This window comes from Calliphora vicina, chromosome 5 (genome assembly GCF_958450345.1).
Source record: "Calliphora vicina chromosome 5, idCalVici1.1, whole genome shotgun sequence".
NCBI lineage: Eukaryota > Metazoa > Arthropoda > Insecta > Diptera > Calliphoridae > Calliphora > Calliphora vicina.
In genome coordinates, this window is record NC_088784.1 from 102,999,934 (window position 1) to 103,022,998 (window position 23,065).

Genomic DNA, 23,065 nt, shown 5'->3' on the forward strand with positions numbered 1-23,065 from the left:
ACAACAGCAACAACAAACCATCAGCTATTATTACCCCACGATACCAATTTCAAATACTTGTAATGGTAATAAATGATTTATACGAACGTCCAACTATATGTGGAAAGTATATTTATTCAGTGTGTGTGTTTTTGTCTTAAATAAATAAAGACAATTTACTTAATTCTTTTTAATATTAAATTTCCTTGAATTGTTTGTATTCTTTACTGTTGTTGTTTTTCTCAAGAGTTCAGATCCACTGAACAACTAAAGCGACTGAATGAATATAAACAAATCTCTCGAACTGAACAAATGCAAGAAGTGGGACAGTGGGATTGAAAGCAAAATAATTGTTCTTACTACAATAGAGCTTCCAAACTAGTAAGTAGAACAAATGTATTAGAAATTAAGTCATATTCATAGTTATAAAAAATAAAATAAAATTTCTCTTGCTAAATTTTCTCTCTGTAATTTCTCAAAAAAATGTTAAAGGATAAATATTGATTGATAACACTGCGGAACAGAGATTTTGGTGCCTGAGATTTGAACTACGTTTTGTACATGTTGATGAACCCTCATTACTATGTTATACTTGTTTTTTCCAGTCAACTCGCGATTTCGAAATATCGCGGTTTTCATATTTTCATTGAATACCCTATTTTTTGGTGTTTTTCTTCAAAATTTTGGGTAATGCATCTAGGAATGTGAAATTTCTTTAGCATGAGACTGGTCTACGTAAACATATGCTTCTTTTGAGTATAATGATTCTAATGGATGTTTTGACATATTTGTCTGATCTTTCAGGAAAGTTGAAATTTGACTCTTTTAGCTTTATCCTTAATAAAATTGTTCATTATGAAAATGTTAAATAAAAATATAGCATTGCACATTCAAGGCATTATAGCTAACATAGTTTTTAATTAATATGAAAAATTAGTTAAAAATTTAAAGAAATATTTAGATAATATCCCGAAATTTTACATCCTAAAAAACTATTTTTTTTATAAATAAATCTAACTACAGCAATATTAATACATCATTTGACGTTTTTAAAATATTGCGAATTTTATATTTACGTGATTTACAGCGTTTTTGGTGAGAATATCTTAACATTTGTATTAAAAACACTAGTATTTTATAGAAAAAAAATAAATTTTTACAAACATATAGATTAATTTCTACATTATATATATATGAATTGTCTACGTTGCGAATTTGAATACCAAAGTAAACAAAATGCAATTGGTGAACAATGTATATAATTGATTTTCGCTAATCTTTTAACATATATTCGCCACAAATGTAACAAAACATATTAGGATTTTTAACACAGCATCTCATCTTACTAGCCATAATGAAATAATATAACAAGAGAAATTATATTTATCAAAAAAAAAAATTCAAGTTACGAACATTTGTTTAATTTTTTAATACGAAATACATATGAAAAATATTTTAAAACTTTGAGTTATTTGCCAAATAGTTTGGTATATTTTTTAGCGAATTTTCAATATTTTTATACAGATTAGTTTATTGATATGGTTTTATTATATATAGTGAAAAAATTTTGAACCCTTTTACCATAGGTCAAACTTATAAGGATAAAACTGAAAAAACTTAATTTTCAACATCCTTGCAATATCACCAATATATCCTGAAACTTAGATAAACAAAATTGATGTCAAAGAAAAGATAATTTTGTGTAGAATACCAGAACAAATGGTCCCCTTATTTTCAAAAAAGATGGATTTTATCATTCCGTTTGTAACACATCGTAATATTTGTCTCAAACCCACATTACTATATAGTATATTCTGGGTTCTCGTAAGATTTTAAGACGATATCGTCCCCTCAATAAAACAATAGTGCATAATCATATACACCATTATTGCATAATAAGAATAACTGATTCTATATGTAGTCAAAATTTGGAGAAATTCTACTTCCACAAAGTGGAAAAGATCAATTGAATTATTACTTTTGTTCTAAATGTCTACTAACACATAAATTTTAAACTCAATTATTTCGAAATGGCAAACAAATTACACACCATTGGTTTATTAGGGGAAATATATCCGCTCGTCTGTCCTTATGTTGAAAATACGATAAGTCCCAAACGAAAGGGATTTTTTAAAAATTAGTAAATAAAAATCCCACTTCTTTTTTAAAAAATTAGTTAAAATACTACTTCAAAATACTATTCTTTTGATAAAAGTAGTAGAAATACTACTTTTTGAACATAGTAGTATTTCTACTACTTTTTTGAAAAAAGTAGTACATATTAGTATTAGTAATAGCAATACTACTTCTTTTCCAAAAAGTAGTAGAAAAACTACTTTTTTCAAAAAAGTAGTATGTAGTAAAAAAAGTAGTAGAAATACTAATTTTTTTTCAAAAAAAAAGTACTAGAAATATTACTTTTTCCAAAAACGTAGTAAAAATACTACTTTTTCCAAAAAGTAGTAGAAATACTACTTTTTCCAAAAAATAGTAGAAATACTAATTTTTTTAAAAAAAAGTAGTAGAAATTCTACTTTTTCAAAAAAGTAGCAGAAATACTGTTTTTTTAAAGTAGTAGAAATATTTATTTTTTAGAAAGTAGTAAAATTAAATTTTTTTTGGAAAAAAGTAGTATTTCTAAAAAAGTTTAGAAATACTACTTTTTCCAAAAAAAGTAGTAAAAATACTAATTTGTCAAAAAAGTAGTGGAAATACAATTTTTTTTAAAAAAAAGTAGTAGAAATACTACTTTTTCAAAAAAGTAGTAGAAATACGGCTTTTTCAAAAAAGTAGTACAAATACTACTTTTTCCAAAAAAGTAGTAAAAATACTAATTTTTTTAAAAAAAGTAGTAGAAATGCTCCTTTTTCAAAAAAGTAGTAGAAATGCTACTTTTTTCAAAAAAGTAGTAGAAATACTACTTTTTACAAAAAAGTAGTAGAAATACTACTTTTTACAAAAAAGTAGTAGAAATAGTACTTTTTCAAAAAAGTAGCAGAAATACTGTTTTTTTTAAAGTAGTAGATATAGTAGAATACTTATTTTTTAGAAAGTAGTAAAAATACAATTTCTAAAAAATACTACTTTTTCAAAAAAGTAGTAGAAATACTACCTTTTCAAAAAAGTATTAGAAATACAATTTTTTTTTTATTAAAAAAGTACTAGAAATACTACTTTTTCCAAAAAAGTAGTAAAAATACAAATTTTTTCAAAAAAGTAGTAAAAATACTAATTTGTCAAAAAAGTAGTGGAAATACTAATTTTTTTTTAAAAAAGTAGTGGAAATACTAATTTTATTTAAAAAAAGGAGTAGAAATACTGCTTTTTCAAAAAAGTTAGAAATACTACTTTTTCAAAAAAGTAGTAAAAATACTAATTTTTCAAAAAAGTAGTGGAAATACTAATTTTTTTTTAAAAAAAGTAGTAGAAATACTACTTTTTCAAAAAAGTAGTAGAAATACTGCTTTTTTAAAAAAGTAGTAGAAATACTACTTTTTCAAAAAAGTAGTAGAAATACTACTTTCTCAAAAAAGTAGTAGAAATACTATTTCCAAAAATGTAGTAAATACTAATTTTTCCAAAAAAGTAGTAAAAATACTAATTTGTCAAAAAAGTAGTGGAAATACTAATTTTTTAAAAAAAAAGCAGTGGAAATACTACTTTTTCAAAAAAGTAGTAGAAATACTACTTTTTCAAAAAAGTAGTAGAAATACTACTTTTTTAAAAAAGTAGTAGAAATGCTACTTTTTACAAAAAAGTAGTAGAAATAGTACTTTTTCAAAAAAGTAGCAGAAATACTTTTTCTAAAACGTAGTAGAAATACTTATTTTTTAAAAAGGAGTAAAAAAATTATTTTTTTTTTAAAAAAAGTACTATTTCTACTACTATTTTTAAAAGGTAAATTGTTCTGTCAAAAATTTTCTATAGAGTAAACTGTTCGCTTTATATTTGTCTATAAGGAAAATTGTTCTTTCTTAACTTTATCTTGTTAAGCCCACTGTGCAATTAAATACTAGTGGTATTTAGTTGTAGAAAAGAAAAATAAAGCGATTGATGTGTTGTCGCAATTATTTGATTTGTTTACTGTCTACATTTGTTGATATGTAGACAACATTGAAACACAGATATAAGCACGGACACACCTGCACATTCGCTGGTTATACAGACCCTGTAGTTTTAATAGTAGCCCATGTATACCTTTTGAACAGTAATTTTACATTGAAGTGAAGGTGGAAATCTGGAACAGGAAGAAAAAATGTCTAACAGATATAGGTAAGGCAAAAGAAGTCTAACAACTCTTTCGAAGATCTCCGAAGATCTTCGAACACTTCAAAGGGTTGAAGTCGTATAAAGTCCAGAAAGTTCTAGATCACAATGCGGTAAAGAACTTAGAAAAAGAAGAAGGACGAGAGAAAAAATGTGTAAATGTTAGGTAAGATAACTTGTCCGAACTAGTTCAGTCATTCAGAACTGCTGGGTATATTGAGAAATATTGAGATATATAAATATAATATTTGCTTTTTTGCATTTCTATAACCTCTAATACCAAGAAATATTCAACTATGACCCCACAACTATAAGGATATTCTAGAAAGTTCCAGTAGCCATGTTGACTCTCACATTTAAAATACCAAATCAACCTAAACGTTCCCTTACTAACTATGTTGGCTTGGTATTAAAACACAATAAAAGATAACTTCGAAAAACATTACCATGTCTTGGTAACAAAGGTTTACATTTGATTTCCTAGACTTTTGTGTTTCTAAACACTTTTTTTCCCAAATAAATAAAAATAAAATTTTTCAAAAAAAAAATTCTATAAACTATAAAAATTTACAAATTTGTTACCGGTCCAAAAAAAATCTATAAAAATACATGCTATTAACATCTGTCATTAGAAAATAAAAAAAAAATTCTACCCAGAAATATAAACAAATTCATAAAATTACACGATTTCTTTGTTTGATTTTACGAGCCATTATTTAGACAAAAAATTAAAAAAAAACATGCTATTTTAATGCGTTTTATTTCATGTTAGTGCGTAAGCATGAACGTAACTGAAAATTTGAAAAAAACAAATAAATAAAAAATCTGGAAAATCAAATTTCTACCCATGACGAAGAGAACGATGATGATGACGATAAAGACAATAAATTGTGCTGATTTTTAACATGATTATGGAAATTATGTTCTATTAACCCCAAATTTTCTGAATGTCTGGTTATTTTTTAGGCTAATAAGATAAAACGCAATAGTTAAATAACTTTTATATAAAAACTGTCAATATAATCATTAAAAGGTTAACAAATAAGCAGACAAAAGAAAAACATGCTTTAATTTATTACTGGAAACTAACAAAGCCAACCAGAGCTATGCCCTCTATATTGAACCACATTTATTAAATGGTTTCTAACGTAACAACGTCAGCAAATGTGCAAACCACAAACAATGTTGCCACAAATTACAGGACGCAACACAAAAACAAAATACATATTAATGTTTATGCATTCCATGAATCGTGTAATAAATTGGATATGATTTGTTGATGATCGATATACAGTTTTCATAAAGAAAGGTAATGGATTCACACAAACGGAAGTTCATAAAACCAATTTTTGGTGGGAATCGACAAACGAACAACATGCATCACTCGTTTCAATGCCAACAACGAATCATTCGTATAAACAAATAATAAAAAAATACTAAAATAATAAACGAACAAAATGCATACGTATAAAACTCAAATGAAAATAAGCATGATTAACATTTCCGTATAGAAATTTTACAAAGTAATTAAATCAGTATTTGAAATTTAAAATCAGATGACAGATATTGTCAGCATAAGCTGTTTTCTCTGTATAACCCTATAAAGCAAACAAAATATGTGCAGTAAATGTAATAAAATTCAAATAAACTGTGTACATTTTTAAGATATTTTTACAAATTATTGAGAACATGCAAAGTTTTTGTAAAATACTAATATTGTATTCTGTCAACAGTTTTCTATAGAAAAATAAAAACTTCCTGCATTTTATACAGAAAGCACGTGAGTCTCAATAATTTGCTTAAGAGAAAATTGTGCTGCCAAAAAATTTCTATAGAGAAAATTGTTCTTCCATCAATTTTCTATAGAGAATTGTTCTCCCCTTTAGAGAAAATTGATATCCCCATAATTTTCATTAGATAAAATTGTTCTCTCAACGATTTTCTATAGAGAAAATTGTTCTCCCAACAATTTTCTTTAGAGAAAATGATTCTCATAACTAGTTTCTATAGAGAAAATTGTTCTCCCAAAAATTTTCTATAGAGAAATTTTTTCCCAAGCAAGTTTATATAGAGAAAATTGTTCTCCCAACAGTTTTCTATAGAAAAAATTGTTCCCCCAACAATTTTCTATAGAAAAAATTGTTCCCCCAACAATTTTCTATAGAGAAAATAGTTCCCCCAACAATTTTCTATAGAGAAAATAGTTCCCCCAACAATTTTCTATAGAGAAAATAGTTCCCCCAACAATTTTCTATAGAGAAAATTGTTCCCCCAACAATTTTCTATAGAGAAAATTGTTCCCCCAACAATTTTCTATAGAGAAAATAGTTCCCCAACAATTTTCTATAGAGAAAATAGTTCCCCCAACAATTTTCTATAGAGAAAATAGTTCCCCCAACAATTTTCTATAGAGAAAATTGTTCCCCCAACAATTTTCTATAGAGAAAATTGTTCCCCCAACAATTTTCTATAGAGAAAATTGTTCCCCCAACAATTTTCTATAGAGAAAATTGTTCCCCCAACAATTTTCTATAGAGAAAATTGTTCCCCCAACAATTTGATTGATTTCCAAAAACAAATTTATGTTTTACCTCAGATTCCTGAACACCCTTAAACAGATTTCTGTCTTGTACCAAAAACTTTGTCTGATTCGAACAACTTACACTTTAATTTATTCAAAAAAACAAAAAATAAGAAAACAACAAATCTGGAACACACTTCAAACAGACAATCGTACGTACATTCATACTCGTACAGTTTTTATTATCTTGTATTAAAAACATCATCCATCTCATCATCAACATCATCACAATTTCTATTAATGCTGACGTCAGTCAGTTGTACTTTTAGTTCTTAATGTTGTTGTTGCTGTTGTGAATATTTTTCATCTCGTATACAAAATTATGAATGGATTTCCAGCTGTTATTTTCTGTTTTACAATATAGTATTGTATTGTATTTGTCTAGCAAGTTTCTGTTTTGGCCAACTATGAAGCAAATTTATTGTTTGTTATTTACATCGAAAAGTTTGGGACAGGAGATGGTAACGTAGAAGAATTTTCCATTTGATTCTTTTCCATAATTTTCTAAGCACATTTTCCTTATTTTTTTTTTTTTTATTTTCTTAATTTTTTGCTCTGTCTTGTTTCGTTTTACGACATTTGCTGCTGTATTTTATTGTTTGGCTTGGTATTTCTGAACAAATCATTTGTAAAAAGTGTGTTTTTATTTTTTTTATTTTATTTTTGCTTATAAAAGAGAATATTTTTAGAAATCTATAAACTAAACTAAACAAAAAACTGAAATACGTTGTATAAATAAAGTTATGGTAAGTATTGTAAGGTCATGGATTTCCAGGTGTGAAAAAATGAAATACAGTCAAAATGAACAAAATTTAAATAAAAATAAAAATCAACCAATTTTTTTTATGGTAAATTCAAGATGGATAGTTTTTTGTTACTATTAAATAAATAAGAAATTTAAGGAATTTTTTTTGTTCAAGGCAAAGTTATTTAGTTATTATGTTCAATTTCTAATAATTTACGTAGTCCATTTCTAGTTTCATTCATAGTTCTTTACTTTGTCCCTTTCTCGCTAAAAGCAGAGTCGCAGATATTGACATAGTTCCTTTCTAGCTTCAATCTTAGTTCTTTACGTAATCCATTTCGAACTTTAATCGTAGTTCTTTACGTAGTCCATTTAAAGCTTTAAAAATTAAGATAGCTATATTCGGCTGTGTCGAATCTTATATATACTGCACCAAATTATATTGTAAATAGTGAAGAAATTCGAAAAAGAATCCATTGATTTTTATGACCGATATCTGATTTTGTTCCTATTACATGTGGCTTTGCGATAAAGTAATAAACATGAACAATTTCTGCCGTTTTCGATTTTTCATGATTTTTTTAAAACAAAAAAATTTGCTTTTTTACATAAAAAATATATTTTTTGCTTAAATTTGTTAGAATAAATCCAAAACTACTCAGCCGATTGAAACGCAATATATGCGAGAAAATTTCTACATAGCTTGGGAAAATGTAATCAAAATTCAGTCAATCGAAAGAGGAACATTAACTACTCAATTTTATGTATATCAAACAAAAAAGTCAAATTTTGTGAAAATGAGCGAATTCACTTAATTCTCAATAAATTCGAAAAGAATCCATTGATTTTGATAATCTATATCTCAATTAGTTCCAATTACACGTGGCTTTGCGATAAAGCAAAAAATCTGAACCATTTTAGCCGTTTTCGATTTTTCATGATTTTTTTAAAACATTTTTTTTGCTAAAAAATTAATTTTTTGCTTCAATTTGTTATTACAACTCCGAATCTACTGAGCCGACTGAAAAGCAATATGTACGTGAAAATTTGTACATAGCATGAGGAAAATGTTTTCAAAATTTAATCATTCAAAAGAAGAACATTAACTATCAATTTTATGTATTTTTAAAAAAAAAAAAAAATTTTGTGAAAATGTGCGAATTCACTTAATTGTGAATAAATTCGAAAATAATCAATAGATTTTTATGCTCGATATCTCATTTAGTTCCTATTACATGTGGCTTTGCGATAAAGTAATAAATCTGAACAATTACTGCCGTTTTCTATTTTTCATGATTTTTTTAAAACAAACAAAATTGCTATTTTTACGGAAAAGATATATATTTTGCTTAAATTTTTTATTATAACTCCGAATTTACTGAGCCGTTTATTACAATATATAAACGGCTTAAGGGTTATGTAAATCTCAACTTTTTAAAGTTTATTTTAATAACATCGGAGTAAACCTTTTTGAGTTATCATAAATTATAACAAAATTTATAATTTTACTTAAAAATTTAAAAAAGAAACCTATCCAATATATAGCTCCTAGTCCTAGTTATTTAACTGATCCATTTTTAACTACAATCATAGTACCATAAAGTCTACCTTGAATTGCCAAATATTTTAAACGATTTCTTTCTTGTTATTTTTTAATTCCAACTTATTTTGTGTGTAATTGTATCCTCTTTATCTAGATACTGTAGTGCTTCAAATGAATTAAATTCATTTATATTTTAGCAAACCAATATATGTTTACAAATTTGCATATTTATACAAATAAAGGATTATTTAATGTATTGGCAGGCTTTAAAGGATTTGTAGCATCAAATATGAATTTAAATTAATTGTATGGTATTATAGTATTAAATTTATATATTTTTGTATGTTATTTGGAAATGTATATACATTTATATTTCCATATAAAATTGTATAAATATAAAATTTCAGTGAAAATGTAAAAAATTTATTTTAATTTTAACAATTTTTATTAAATTTTTTTTTTTTATTTCAAAAAAAAATCCCGGAATAATATTTTAACTTGCTTTTAATTTCATTGTAAAAAAAAATAATTGTTATATAGAACTTTTCGCTTTTAAGGTACTTATTTATGGCTGTGTGAATATATGTTTTTATTTTTTGCAATAATTGTTGAAAAACTATTGATAAAAATCTTAATTGCACAAGTATGATAGAAATAAATTGTATGCAATTTATTATAAGAGAATAAGAATGACTAATTAAGTAATTCAATTTGTTTTTGCAAGTGTTTTAATAAATAAACTTTTGAAATATTTTACAAATATTGTTTGTGTTAAAGCAAAATTATTTAAAAATATTTTTATACATTTTCTATGATTGAGATATTTGTGAATTAAACAAGGCAACAAAATCGAAACACAATTTTGATGTATTGTGGTTCCAGTAGTACAAATATGGTCCAAATTTTAAATTCTATGGAAGAGTTTTTATTTGTAAAATTGTGAATTTTTTTAGACTTTTCTCCACATAATTTGTGATAACTCAAAAAGTATTAGTCCGATATTATTAAAATAAACTTGGAAAAATTGAGATTTACATAACATTTAAGCCGTTTATATATTGCCTTTCAATTGGCTCAGTAGTTTCGGAGTTATACTAACAATTTGTATCAAAAAATATATTTTTTACGTGAAAAACATTTTTTTTGTGTTTTAAAAAAATCATGAAAAATCGAAAAAGCAAAAATTGTTTAGATTTATTGCATTATCTCAAAGCAACATGTAATGGGAACAAAATGAGATATCGATCATAAAAATCAATGGATTCTTTTCGAATTTATTCACAATTAAGTGAATTCGCTCATTTTCACAAAATTTTACTTTTTTGTTTGATATACATAAAATTGAGTAGTTAATGTTCTTCTTTCGATTAACTGAATTTTGAAAACATTTTCCCCATGCTATGAGTTTCAATCGGCTCAGTAGTTTCGGAGTTATAACAAATTGAAGTAAAAAATAAATTTTTTACGTGAAAATAGCAAATTTTTTTTGTTTTAAAAAAATCATAAAAAATCGAAAACAAACAAAATTGTTCAGATTTATTGCTTTATCGCAAAGCTGCATGTAATAGGAACAATATGAGAAATCGATCATAAAAATCGATGGATTCTTTACGAATTTATTTACAATTAAGTGAATTCGCCCATTTTCTCAAAATTTTAGATTTTAATCAACTGCAGTTCTATACTTAGTCCATTTCTAGCTTCAATCGCATACTTTTCTAACATAAGGTCTCTTTGTAAATATGTTTCTATATGCTTTCTACTCTAACTATCCTTTTTGTTTGGTCTTTTATAATTCTTTGCATAATTTTGTATTTATTTATATAACAAAGAAAACTAATTTTTCTAAAACCACACACACTTTTTTGAAAGTATTAAAACTACAAACCAAAGCATTTCAGTTCAGCTTAAACTAAAATGCATAAAAAGGAGAAAATGTGTTTGCACACAACTACAGGAAAAAAAATTACATACAAGTGAAATTATTATATGTATGTAAATAAATTTAAGTACCCGGCAGTTTTTGGGATAATAGTGAAAGGTTCGTTCAATACTATACAACTATCAAGACAGGTATGTTTTCGTACTTTTTATGATAATTTGGTAATGAAAAATTATACAGGGGAGTACATTGGTTTCCCCAACAACATCTACATTAGGTGACATAATTTAGTAGTGATTAGTTAATAACATAATTATCAGAGTTGTTAAACTAACCTTGCAAAATTACCAGTTATAAGTCTCTTAAATAGCTAATATGATCGTCAACAGGCTAATGGTTCCTAAAACTGCAGGAATAGAAATGAAAGACATGCAGTATACGAAAAGATTAAACAATGTTTGACAATAAAAATTCACATTTTTGACAAGTTGTAAAACAATCTCATTACTTTCATGTTCTTACCCATGCTTCTAGGAAAAAAAGAAACAAATAAAGATCGTTATAATAAAATTATTTTATATAAAAAAAAATTGCATAAATTCAAATTGTTGGCAGAAAATACACCAAAAGACAACATAACACATAAGAAGATTTAGATTTAAAAATGTGTTTGTAGTTGGAGGAATTCGAAGAACAACATTACAAAAAAATAGTTTAATGAATGAATTAAAGTGATTTTGGTGAAATTATACTTAAGAGATTTTAGAAAAATAATAAACAAACAGTACAGAATGCATATCGTTAGCTTAATATAGAAAGGGCATAACTTTATCAGGGCTTACAACAAAAAACGTGAGTTAGGGACTTTCTATATTAAGGCTATGATATCTACAAGTACAAAATACTTAAATAAAATTATTGATTTAAAAATGGGGAACAATTTATTCACATCGCCACTGAATAAATTTTACGAGAACTTTTTATGCTTAAATTTACACCAGCGATTTAAACGAATTATCAGATTTAGAATCAGTTTAAAACAGAGACTTTACAGGAAATAAGTGATTTCTGTAAAGGAAGCGTTTTTAATGAAAACTATTTTTTTTTATAAAAAAGTTTTTAATTTTCTGATGGCAACATTTTGTGATAAAACTCTTTGATTTGCCAGCGTTGCGTATGATTAATATTGAATACTATTCATGATACTCATACGCTCCTTTGTACAATATCTTAAGGAGAGAGTGAATTACTAACGATAATATATAGCATACTTTTGGGCTGGTTATTTTTAATATGAAAAAACTGTGCTTAGAGAAAGCAATATGCTGTATTATGTTTTGGAAATTTTGTAATCTGAATTAAAAAATTCGATTGACATTAAATGAAGCTGTGACCATGCAATTCTAAAATACAAAAAATTAAGAACCTAGTTTAGGAATGAATTTTAGGGAAAGTTTTTAATGTCTTTAATACAATAATACAAATATATTATTATAACTTACCCCCATCATCACGAAGTCTGGTTATGGGTTAACTAATAGTTATACTGACGGTTAAAATAACTGTCAGTATAACTATTAGTTAAAGTTTGTGTTAATGGGGGTAAGTTATAATAATATATTTGTATTATGCTCATCATTTCAAAATCATACAAAGTTTCCTTATTTGCTACATGATGCGAGTACAAGAACAAAAACATTTATTTCAACGCAATTCTAAATGATGTTTTAATGGGCTTTTAATACATATCTATAAATTTTCAGTTTTATTCTGCTTTTTATTTCCATTATTTTGCTTTAAACGCCAGTTTTATGGCTGTTATTTTGTATGGGAGTTTAAACGATTTTGTTTTTCCTTTTTTTTTGGAAATTGTTTGTTTGTAACAAATTGCAATCAAACTCATTACAAACATTTGTTTGATTTGTTTTTTTTTTTTGAATTTCTCTATACTTTGTGTCCAGTTTTATTAGACTATAAATCTGAATATATATACTTTTTTTTGTTGCAAAGTGATAAAAATAGAAATTAAGGATGTTGGAGTTAAATTGTAACTTTAATGGCCTGGGATTATTTAGGAAATAGCTAAAGCCATATTTTGGGAGTGATGGCTTTCAATAGTTTAGTTCAAAACGTTTTAATATTTTTAATGTCTTTAAATATTGGATGCATGACTTACAAATGCGGGATTTACAATAAATGGCGTATCTTTTAAACGCGGTTTCTGTTTTTAATACCTTATATGTGATTTTGAAGGGTATATATCTGTCACTTATTCTCACTTAGTTATTGAACATTATAGTGTAAACTACAAAGTTTTATTTGTAGAATTTTGTACCAACGAATCGTCATATGAGGGAAATTTTGATTTACTTAGTCAGTTTGACAAAAAGTGCCGCAAAAAGCTCACCGATTACTCAACAAAGCATATGTTGAAAGTGTTCCATCGATTTCAACGTGCGATATATGGTTTGTGCGGTTCACAAGTGAGGATTTTGGCAGGGAAGAAAAAGTTCGCTCAGGCCAGCCGAACAAGATTTGTAGGCATTACTCCATGAAGATTGTTGTCATATTCAACAAGTGCATGCAAAATCATAGGGAGCTACTCATACTTTTGGATACCTAAGAGTAAGAGGTCGTATGTCAAGTACAGCCAACCAGCCGAATCGACATCAAAGCAAAATATTCATGGCGTTATTTATTATGAGCTTCCGAAAATTGGCCAGAACATCACAGATAATTAGCCGAAAACGCCCAGAATATGGTCAGACATGAAACTGTAATGACAACGCAGAAAAATGGGAAAAGGTCATAGCTGGCAATGGCCAATTGTTATTGTACAAATGTTTCAAAATATAAGCTAAAAATTAAAAAAATATAGCATTTTTAAGTCATACATCCAACAAATTACCTTTTCTAAATAAAAGTACCTTTTATAAATAAAAGTATCTATTTTAAAAAACAAGTACCTTTTATAAATAAAAGTATCTATTTTTAAAAACAAGTACCTTTTTTAAATAAAAGTGCCTTTTATAAATAGAAGTAGCTTTTATAAATAAAAGTACCTTTTATAAATAAAAGTACCTTTTATAAATAAAAGTATAAAAGTACTTTTTTAAATAAAAGCTCTTTTTTGAATAAAAGCTCTTTTTTGAATAAAAGCTCTTTTTTCAATAAAAGTATCTTTTTTTTTAAATAAGTACCTTTTTAGATAAAACCTACTTTTTGAATAAAATTTTCTTTCAAAGAAAGTACTTTTAGTTGATTCTATAGTACATTTCTGGCTTCAATCATTAATCAAATACAAAACATTTGTTACAATTTACGTTTTGTATTTTCTTAATTTTTCATTAAACAAACATTTAAACATAAAAATGTAAAATAATTTTATAGCTAGCCAAATACAATATAAACATTATGGATTTTATTTTTAATGGGGTTCTAGTATTTATGAATAATAAAAATAATAAAATCTGAGATAAATGTAAAACAACATCATATTCACACACGATTCCATACAAAAAAAAAAGGAAAAGCAAACATATGGAAATAACACAGACTCATAAATATTTATGTATATAAAACATATTTAGGCATGTCAAAGATTTCTATTCAATAAATAACGTATCTATGGTGCAAAGTTATACTGAGACATGGCTGATTGTTACACATGTAAATTTATAAATTCATAGCCAAACCCTTGTAAAGATGTTCGATTAATTTTTACGAAAACCCTTTTTTAATAGCATTTTCAAGTATTTAAAACAATATTCAAGGTTTCGGAGAAAAAATAAGGAAAATTCCTTTTTAATATAAAAATAATAATAAAATCAACCAAAATATTTATTTCGACTTAGATAAATACATATGTTTGAAGTATCTAGGCACTTACAAAAAAAAACATCCACAATTTGTTTTGTTCTACTCCCAGTATTTATTCCTTTTTGTAGGTTTCATTATTTCATTGTTCCTTAGATATGTATCATTAAATTTATTTTCTTTAAGGGTAAATAAAATTATTGGTTTTTTATGAGATTGAAGCCAAGGATATAAAGAAAATCATTAAAAATGTTTACGATTTCAAAGCTTTAAATACAAAATGTAACTAAATGCATGAAAACGCAAAACAAATTGTTAAGGTCATCATAAAGGTCACAAATTGTATGCGTATTAAAACGCTTTGGTCCTAAACAATTTTTATTAACATTTAGATTAGAAAAAAAATCTCACTTTGTAGTACAAATTTTTTGTATTTAAGACATGAAATGAAAATTATTTTTATGGTTGAGGGATAACAAAATAAAAAAAAACTCATACACTAATGCTGGTATTAGAAGTTATCACTTATTTTAGGCTATAAATAATTTTGTTGCTATGAACTTTATAAGATTTAGTTTGGTTCTGTTTTTTTGTTGATTTGCTGCAAATGAATTTAAAATTATAAATGCATGAAAATAAGTGGACCCCTTATTTGTCGGTGTCTTATGAAAACCCTAAAAGTGCTTTAAAATAGGATTTTTAAGGAAATTAAAAACAAATTTCAGATTAATTTTAATGTAGTAGGTATATGACTTAAAAATTTGGAATTTTTCCAAATATTTAGCTCTTAGTTTGAAACATTTGTACAATATAAAATTATTCAAATTATTGGTCATTGTTAGCTATGACCATTATATGGATTCCGCGGCAAAAGAACTGATCATCTTTTGCGGCCAAAAACGCATCTCGCCAATATCGGATAGTCTGTTCCAAAGTGAAGTGTATCCAAGATAGAGCATTCTGCATAGATCGAAACAAATAGTAGTCTGACGGGGCAAAGTCTGGACTATAACGCGAGTGTGCCAAAACTTCTCAACCACTTCATTCTAAATACTTTTTAATAAGCCGAGCGTTGTTATGATGAAATAAAAGTACCTTTTTTAAATAAAAGTCCCTTTTTCAAATAAAAGTCCCTTTTTCAAATAAAAGTACCTTCTTCAAATAAAAGTATCTTCTTCAAATAAATGTACCTTTTTCAAATAAAAGTACCTTTTTTAAATAAAAGTCCCTTTTTCAATAAAAGTCCCTTTTTCAAATAAAAGTCCCTTTTTCAAATAAAAGTACCTTTTTAAAATAAAAGTACCTTCTTCTAATAAAAGTATCTTCTTCAAATAAAAGTACCTTTTTCAAATAAATGTACCTTTTTCAAATAAAAGTACCTTTTTCAAATAAAAGTACCTTTTTCAAATAAAAGTACCTTTTTCAAATAAAAGTACCTTTTTCAAATAAAAGTACCTTTTTCAAATAAAAGTACCTTTTTCAAATAAAAGTACCTTTTTCAAATAAAAGTACCTTTTTAAAATAAAAGTACCTTTTTCAAATAAAAGTACCTTTTTACATAAAAGTACCTTCTTTAAATAAAAGTACCTTTTTCAAATAAAAGTACCTTTTTCAAATAAAAGTACTTTTTTCAAATAAAAGTACCTTTTTCAAATAAAAGTACCTTTTTAAAATAAAAGTACCTTTTTCAAATAAAAGTACCTTTTTACATAAAAGTACCTTTTTTAAATAAAAGTACCGTTTTCAAATAAAAGTACCTTTTTCAAATAAAAGTTCCTTTTTCAAATAAAAGTACCTTTTTTAAATAAAAGTACTTTTTTCAAATAAAAGTACCTTTTTCAAATAAAAGTACTTTTTTCAAATAAAAGTACCTTTTTCAAATAAAAGTACCTTTTTTAAATAAAAGTACCTTTTTTAAATAAAAGTACCTTTTTCAAATAAAAGTACCGTTTTCAAATAAAAGTACCGTTTTCAAATAAAAGTACCTTTTATAAATAAAAGCACCTTTTATAAATAAAAGTACCTTTTATAAATAAAAGTACCTTTTATAAATAAAAGTACCTTTTTCAAATAAAAGTACCTTTTTCAAATAAAAGTACCTTTTTCAAATAAACAAACAAATAAAAGTACCTTCTTCAAATAAAAGTACCTTTTTCAAATAAAAGTACCTTTTACAAATAAAAGTACCTTTTTCAAATAAGTATAATTAAGAATTAATAACAGATATGAAGCCTACAAAATGACATAAAAGTTATTAAAAATAAAAAACGCGTTCAAAAAATACCAATAAAATTAAAGCTGCAATGAAATTTAAAATTACTATGAAACTTAGGGATATGAAACACTCCCACATGTTCGTCTAAAACGTTAACTATAAAACATTCATGCAATTATTGTTTTAGAATTGACGGTAAAATAATCCCACTTTTTTATATTTATAATTGAAACAGATTAAATTGCTAGGGGTGAAATGCGCCAAGTTGTAAAACAATAAAACTAAATATGCAGAAAATAATAAAAAAAAAATGTACTGAACTTCATATAAAACCATATAATAACAGGTATTTACATTAGACCTGCTTCATTTGTAGGGAACGAACAAGAAAAAATTCAACAAAAAATATAACTAAAATAGAACCCTTCCACCTAAAGCTGAAACAAATTTTCTTTAAAAAATGATTTTATCAAGGTCTATCTATCTATCAATTCAAAACGATTAAAAGGTAATGCTAATTTGGATTATTTCGGTAAAGTTAACGGTATTTTGGTAATAACGTTAATGGTAGTCAACCTTGAATTTTACACTTAAAGTTGATTTTGTTTAGAAATATGGAAAACTTTTTATGGCAGCTAACCTAATTTTTATGGATTAATACCCACCTAAAAACAATAGTTATTTATGAACTTAACTATGTGGATGCTGCATCTAAATTAATTAAACAAAATATTAGTGCACAGAAGGAATCATAATAATAGTAAATGTTTTCATTTACAGGAAATTAAAAAAAAGTCCTTTAATATGTATGTTTAAATCACTACTACTCAGTAAATGTACTGTTTAATAAAATTTTCTAGCTATATTTATAATGTTTATAGTATAGAATAGATCATTATTGAAAATCAGCAAAATCGGTTTATAAATTATAAAGTTAAAGGGAATGATACGGTCTAATTAAGTTTTTCGGGAAGGCTGAGCCTTTGATAAAAACATGTTTTTGCATAAGTGGCAACATATTCTGACATATTCAAAACTAAATGAGAATAATATTGATTCCCCTTAACTTATGTAGCGGATTATAAGCCAGCCATTACTAAACTACTTCTAAGTAATGCACAAAATATGTTAATCAGTAACGACTGGTTTTTTATAAGTTTTCGCTGAGTAAATGCAGTTTTTTAAGTGACAATAAACTGCTCTTGTTATTGTTAGGAATTTGAATAAAGTTTTGATTTCAAATGCTGCTCAATCTAAAATCAAACCAAAATTTTCGGATGTACACTGCATGTTTTCAGTGGATTTCAGTTTAAATGTTCTTTTACTGTGTAAGTACACACATATGTGTATTTTTGAGCTCTGAAGCAAATTTAAGGATTATTTTTCCCTGTAAACTCATTACATCCATTATTATATACATGAAAGACATCAGGTAGGTGGTTGTGTTAATAGCCATTCTAACAAATAAACATTAAATTCAAAAAAATCTACAATGCATTTTACACAAACAACTATAAACTATTTTTTTTCTATTTGTGGTTTTTAATTGTGGCTAATTATGTAATTTTAGCAAATTTTATTAAAATTTTGATGTTTTTGATGTAGGTTTTGTTTGCTGAAAACAGGTTGTTTGGTTTACATGATATCGGTGGTGTTTTTTCTTATTTAACCACACGTGCTCTTTCTATGGCGCTTGCAAAACTATTGTTGTTTTTTATTACTATTATAATTGGAAGTGCATAGATTTATAAGCATTTCCATGATCCAGAACGCGACAAAAGTACGCCTTTGAAGTGAAAAACAATAAAGAAATCTTAACAATTTTAGTAGCACTATGTTTAGTGCAAAAGAAATGTATTGTTCTTTTATAGTTTCGAATATATTAGCAATAATCATGGGATCTAGAACGCGACAAAAAATTTAAACTCATAGAAAAATGCAAATTTTAAAATGAGAGTTTTTAAAAAATATTTGTGTTTATTGTTTTTACATTCTTTAATATGATTTAACACGGTATATTTATAACGCTCTGCATATTTGTAATAAGGTTTAGTTCAAACAATTTGAATAAATACTTCGTATTTGTTATTTATTGGTTCGATATAAGTTTTATATAGTTATTAAATAATTTTTACTTAAAATTTGTATCTAAAACCACTCACTGTCAATACATTTCAATGCCTTCCTTACTGTTTTTCCCAATATTATGCAGCTATAGGGCTCAAACTTATTTTTTCTTTATCGTAATTTGTCTTCCTTACTATTGAACAACTTTTTCTGCCTTATGCTATTTACTACGTTTTCCTTTCCTTGCTTGATATATTAGACATTTCCACGGTCCAGAACGCGACATTGAAATGTTAACAAATAAAGAAATCTTAACAATTATAATAGCACTGAGTTTAATGAAAAATTACATGTTCTGCATTATAAACTATTTTTAGCTGTTTCCTTTCAGCAACTTGTTTTTATTTTTTGTCAATTCTAAGCACTTCTATCGAAATATTCTTCATACTGTATCCTATCTCTTTTAAATTTTCGAAAGTGCCATTTTATCCATCTACATATGCATGTTAAAATAATCTTACCGCATGTTAATTGTTTTGAAAAAAACAAACACTTGCGATAGCGAATGTGACACAGTTTGAACACAATATATTTAGTGAGATTATCATATGTTGTAACATAGCAAACTATGATTTTGGTACTAGAACGCGACATTGGAATGTAAACAAAATCAAACGAGCTCAACAACGCCAATAAGCAGAGACATGAAATTTGGACTATATATTCAAGTTTCGAAGTTTTAAATTTATCTACAAACAAAATAGAAGTGGTTGGTACTTTTTTGAAATTTGCATATTTTAGGGGAGAAAATGTTTAAGAACTATATTTTGGTACTTTAATTAGAATCCAGAAATGTTTTTTTAGATTTTTCTATTACAAGGAACATATAAACATGAAATTGGGGCAAATTTTTCTGAATGAGTGAGAATTAACAAAGTGATACCTAATAGTACTTTTACTTTCTTGTAATGGTAGCTTTACAATTTTCTTTAATAATGCATCTATGAACACGAACTTAAGTACACACGAAGTGAGAAAGCAAAAATCAGCAAAATCGGTCCATAAATAACGGAGATATGAGCAAAAAACCGGGACAACCTCGATTTTTAACCTACTTTTGATATATATCTGGATTACTAAGTCATTAATATAGACAATATGGATATCTAATGATAGATATTTCAAAGTCCATTGCAACGATGTAGATAAGGCTATTATAGTAAGTTGGACCTACAATGGGTCAAAATCGGGAAAAATATATTTTAACCCGAATTTTTTTTTCATCAAAAATTTTTTTTTGTCATAAATTTTTTTTCAAAAAAAAAAAAATTTGGTAAAAAAATTTTTTAAAAAAAAATTAAATTTTGTTTACCTAAAAATATTTAAACAAATTTATTTTAAAGTATAATTTGGTGAAGGGTATATAAGATTCGTCACAGCCGAATATAGCTCTCTTACTTGTTCTTTATTCTAATAGTACTTTTTTAATGCTATATATTAACAAACTCATACTTTTTCCACATTTATGTTTCAGTTAATTTTCATAAATCGAAATCGTTTTATTGTATATTTAAACTCTTGGTTTCTGTGGTTAAACTTTGCTTTAGCTTAACCCTTCACGAGACTATTATTAGGCACAATATTTCTTTATAATTATTGTTTATTTCTGTTGGTTTTATTTTAAATCAGTGTTAGGCACTCATAGCCTCGAGAGTATTATTTACATTGAAACAAAAAGCAAGTCAAGGAAATTGGCTCAGAATCTGGTCAGAGTACAACTTAGAATGAAAATAAATAATATGGTCTTGCAAACCATATTCCATGTTCTCTTTATGCCGACCACCGTTATAAATCATTTAAAAGATTGTATGTGTGTATCCATAATGGTTGCAACTACAAAATCATTTCAATTGGAAGTTTAATAATAATAATTTGCAAAAAAACCCTGCGGTATATTTAATTGTAACAACCATAACTACGAGTGCAAATATACAATAATTGTATTTTATTTGGCTTGAGGATATTACAAAAATAAAATAGCAAAATAATTGCGCTTTGTTGTGGCAAAAAACAAATAAAGCTTGCAAAGAATGTATTGGGCATGATTTGTTTTATTTATCTTTATATTTTTCGATTAAAATGTGTCTTAAGGAAAAAGTCTAGCCTTTTTTAATGCTATTTTCCTTTCTGTTAAAAGAACCAATTTAACCCTGTTATCAATAAAGTACTTGATACAAAAACAAGTAAAAGAACATATGTATTTTTAATACTTTTTTATTCCTACTACTTTTTAAAAATAATATTTAAACTACTTTTTTAAAAAAGTAGTATTTCTACTACTTCTTTGAAAAAAAGTAGTATTTCTACTACTTTTATAAAAAAGTACTACTGTTCCTACTTTTTTGAAAAAGTAGTATTTCTACTACTATTTTTTTGAAAAAGTAATATTTTTACAACTTTTTTGAAAAAAGGTATCATTTCTACTACTTTTTCGAAAAAAGTAGTACTTCTACAAATTTTTTGAAAAAAGTAGTATTTCTACTACTTTTATAAAAAAGTAGTATTTCTACTACTTTTATAAAAAAGTAGTATTTCTACTACTTTTATAAAAAAGTATTATTTTTCCTACTTTTTTGAAAAAGTAGTATTTCTACTACTTTTTTAAAAAAGTAATATTTCTACTACTTTTTTGAAAAAATGTATCATTTCTACTACTTTTTCGAAAAAAGTATATAAAAAAAAATAGTTTTATAAAAAAGTATTATTTTTCCTACTTTTTTGAAAAAGTACTATTTTTCCTACTTTTTTGCAAAAGTACTATTTTTCTTACTTTTTTGAAAAAGTAGTATTTCTACTACTTTTTTCAAAAAGTAATATTTTTACAACTTTTTTGATAAAAGGTATCATTTCTACTACTTTTTCGAAAAAAGTAGTATTTCTACAAATTTTTTGAAAAAAGGAGTATTTCTACTACTTTTATTGAAAAAGGGAGTATATCTACTACTTTATTGAAAAAAAAGAGTATTTCTACAACTTTTTTGAAAAAAGGTATCATTTCTACTACTTTTTCGAAAAAAGTAGTATTTCTACTACTTTTTTTGAAAAAGTATTATTTTTCCTACTTTTTTGAAAAAGTACTACTGTTCCTACTTTTTTGAAAAAGTAGTATTTCTACTACTTTTTTGAAGAAGTAATATTTTTACAACTTTTTTGAAAAAAGGTATCATTTCTACTACTTTTTCGAAAAAAGTAGTATTTCTACAAATTATTTGAAAAAGTAGTATTTCTACTACTTTTTTGAGAAAGTAATAGTTTTATAAAAAAGTATTATTTTTCCTACTTTTTTGAAAAAGTACTATTTTTCCAACTTCTTTGAAAAAGTACTATTTTTCCTACTTTTTTGAAAAAAGGAGTATTTCTACTACTTTTTTTGAAAAAGGTATAATTTCTACTACTTTTTCGAAAAAAGTAGTATTTTTACTAGTTTTTTGAAAAAGTACTACTGTTCCTACTTTTTTGAAAAAGTAGTATTTCTACTACTTTTTTGAAGAAGTAATATTTTTACAACTTTTTTGAAAAAAGGTATCATTTCTACTACTTTTTCGAAAAAAGTAGTATTTCTACAAATTATTTGAAAAAGTAGTATTTCTACTACTTTTTTGAGAAAGTAATAGTTTTATAAAAAAGTATTATTTTTCCTACTTTTTTGAAAAAGTACTATTTTTCCAACTTCTTTGAAAAAGTACTATTTTTCCTACTTTTTTGAAAAAGTAGTATTTCTACTACTTTTTTGAAAAAAGGAGTATTTCTACTACTTTTTTTGAAAAAGGTATAATTTCTACTACTTTTTCGAAAAAAGTAGTATTTTTACTAGTTTTTTGAAAAAGTAGTATTTCCTCTATTTATTGGAAAAAGCAGTATTTCTACTACTATTTTGAAAAAAGGAGTATTTCTACTAGTTTTTTTGAAAA

At 25.6% G+C, this 23,065-nt stretch overlaps 1 protein-coding gene across 1 annotated transcript in view; it reads right to left on the reverse strand.

Annotated features, from left to right (window-relative positions):
* Window positions 1-23,065, reverse strand: part of Dgk (diacyl glycerol kinase 1) — a 201,471-nt gene that overhangs the window by 142,263 nt on the left and 36,143 nt on the right. The gene's annotated exons all lie outside the window — the stretch shown is intronic.